This window comes from Schistocerca piceifrons, chromosome 1, assembly GCF_021461385.2.
Source record: "Schistocerca piceifrons isolate TAMUIC-IGC-003096 chromosome 1, iqSchPice1.1, whole genome shotgun sequence".
Classification (NCBI taxonomy): Eukaryota; Metazoa; Arthropoda; class Insecta; order Orthoptera; family Acrididae; genus Schistocerca; species Schistocerca piceifrons.
The window spans coordinates 612,618,956-612,621,981 of NC_060138.1; the positions used below are offsets into that span (position 1 = coordinate 612,618,956).

The following is a 3,026-nucleotide window of genomic DNA, read 5'->3' on the forward strand; positions in this document are numbered from 1 at the left end:
CTTTGATTTGTCTTACTTTGTTATGCTAATTATTGCTATTCTCATCAGATGAAGCGCCATCTGTCGGCCATTTTTTGAACTTTTTTTTGTTCTAATAAAACTACATGTCATTCCAAGCATGTGTGTCAATTTGTACCTCTCTATCTACATTATTCCGTGATTTATTCAGTTTTCAAATTTATACTGACTTTTTGATCACCTGTTACTTCAATTTAATTTATTATTCTAGGATGATATATATATCTCAAGCGATACCACGAATAGCCGGCCGGGGTGGCCGAGTGGTTCTAGGCGATACAGCCTGGAACCGTGGGAACCGTACGACCGCTACGGTCGCAGGTTCGAATCCTGCCTCTGGCATGGATGTGTGTGATGTCCTTAGGTTAGTTAGGTTTAAGTATTTCTAAGTTCTCGGAGACTGATGACCTCAGAAGTTGTGTTCCATAGTGCTCAGAGCCAGTTGAACAATTTTTTGGTACCACGAATAGCAGATAAAATAAAACGAAAATTAATAACTCGAAGGCATTGATACACCCTTGAAAATTGGATTGCAGCTCCAAACCGCGTTGGGTGAAGCAGAAAAATGAAATTTGCTGCCTGAAGAAGGCATGTGAAGAGTAAATATAGATGTAGCTTAAAAGACAGACCTTTAAGATATATATCTTAATAACTGTTGTATAGACTTTACAGTTAGAGCCGGCCGTGGTGGCCGAGCTGTTCTAGGCACTACAGTCCGGAACCGCGAGACTGATACGGTCGCAGGTTTGAATCCTGTCTCGGGCATGGGTTTGTGTGATGTCCTTAGGATGGTTAGGCTTAAGTAGTTCAAAGTTCTAGGGGACTGATGACCTCAGATGTAAGATCCCATAGTGCTCAGAACCATTTGAACCATTATTTTACAGTTAGACTTGGAAAACAAAATTCATAGTCTTGGTGAAGGAAAGCTGAGAATGAGCCTAACGAAAGAAATTATTTCTGGTAAAGAGTCTGGACGGCCTTTTGTTACCTTCCAATCAGGCTGACACACTTGTTTTCCTACATAAGTTTAGCATTACACATCCGCGTAAGATAACGATGGACAATTCTGTAATTTATTTGGCGCCTCCTCTTCACTGAATTGTTGTTGTTGTGGTCTTCAGTCCTGAGACTGGTTTGATGCAGCTCTCCATGCTACTCTATCCTGTGCAAGCTTTTTCATCTCCCAGTACCTACTGCAACCTACATCCTTCTGAATCTGCTTAGTGTATTCATCTCTTGGTCTCCCTCTACGATTTTTACCCTCAACGCTGCCCTCCAATACTAAATTGGTGATCCCTTGATGCCTCAGAACATGTCCTACCAACCGATCCCTTCTTCTGGTCAAGTTGTGCCACAAACTTCTCTTCTCCCCAATCCTATTCAATACTTCCTCATTAGTTATGTGATCTACCCATCTAATCTTCTGCATTCTTCTGTAGCACCACATTTCGAAAGCTTCTATTCTCTTCTTGTCCAAACTATTTATCGTCCATGTTTCACTTCCATACATGGCTACACTCCATACGAATACTTTCAGAAATGACTTCCTGACACTTAAATCAATACTGGATGTTAACAAATTTCTCTTCTTCAGAAACGCTTTCCTTGCCATTGCCAGCCTACATTTTATATCCTCTCTACTTCGACCATCATCAGTTATTTTGCTCCCCAAATAGCAAAACTCCTTTACTACTTTAAGTGCCTCATTTCCTAATCTAATTCCCTCAGCATTACCCAACTTAATTAGACTACATTCCATTATCCTTGTTTTGCTTTTGTTGATGTTCATCTTATATCCTCCTTTCAAGACACTGTCCATTCCATTCAACTGCTCTTCCAAGTCCTTTGCTGTCTCTGACAGAATTACAATGTCATCGGCGAACCTCAAAGTTTTTATTTGTTCTCCATGAATTTTAATACCTACTCCGAATTATTCTTTTGTTTCCTTTACTGCTTGCTCAATATACAGATTGAACAACATCGGGGAGAGGCTACAACCCTGTCTTACTCCCTTCCCAACCACTGCTTCCCTTTCATGTCCCTCGACTCTTATAACTGCTATCTGGTTTCTGTACAAATTGTAAATAGCCTTTCGCTCCCTGTATTTTACCCCTGCCACCTTTAGAATTTGAAAGAGAGTATTCCAGTCAACATAGTCAAAAGCTTTCTCTAAGTCTACAAATGCTAGAAACGTAGGTTTGCCTTTTCTTAATCTTTCTTCTAAGATAAGTCGTAAGGTCAGTATTGCCTCACGTGTTCCAGTGTTTCTACGGAATCCAAACTGATCTTCCCCGAGGTTGGCTTCTACTAGTTTTTCCATTCGTCTGTAAAGAATTCGTGTTAGTATTTTGCAGCTGTGACTTATTAAGCTGATAGTTCGGTAATTTTCACATCTGTCAACACCTGCTTTCTTTGGGATTGGAATTATTATATTCTTCTTGAAGTCTGAGGGTATTTCGCCTGTTTCATACATCTTGCTCACCAGATGGTAGAGTTTTGTCAGGACTGGCTCTCCCACGGCCGTCAGTAGTTCCAATGGAATATTGTCTACTCCGGGGGCCTTGTTTCGACTCAGGTCTTTCAGTGCTCTGTCAAACTCTTCACGCAGTATCGTATCTCCCATTTCATCTTCATCTACATCCTCTTCCATTTCCATAATATTGTCCTCAAGTACATCGCCCTTGTATAGACCCTCTATATACTCCTTCCACCTTTCTGCTTTCACTGAATATGTGCCACAAATAACAAAATTGATTTCTGTGACTGGTACTCTACTAAAGGTAAGCATACATTTAAGGTGGAAGATCAAACCATGTCTTAAATGAGTTGTAGGCGACCTTAGTTTCTTTGTGACCAGGCTATACTTACTCCATGAAAGAAGCTACCTGTACACAGGAACATCTTGCGGGTCAGAATGGTAATACATATGTTGCGTGGATCATCTCGCTCTGCGGTTATACACGTAAATATCTCGCGTAGCACATCTGCTTGAAAATGAGTTCGCAGGA

The 3,026-nt window shown here is 40.7% G+C and overlaps 1 non-coding gene across 1 annotated transcript; it reads left to right on the plus strand.

Annotated features, from left to right (window-relative positions):
* The first annotated feature begins 267 nt into the window (after positions 1-267).
* Trnas-gga lies at positions 268-360 on the plus strand. Its single transcript is given in 2 exon segments — positions 268-307; positions 326-360. It is a non-coding gene; the product is annotated as a tRNA-Ser (tRNA).
* The last annotated feature ends 2,666 nt before the right edge of the window (positions 361-3,026 follow it).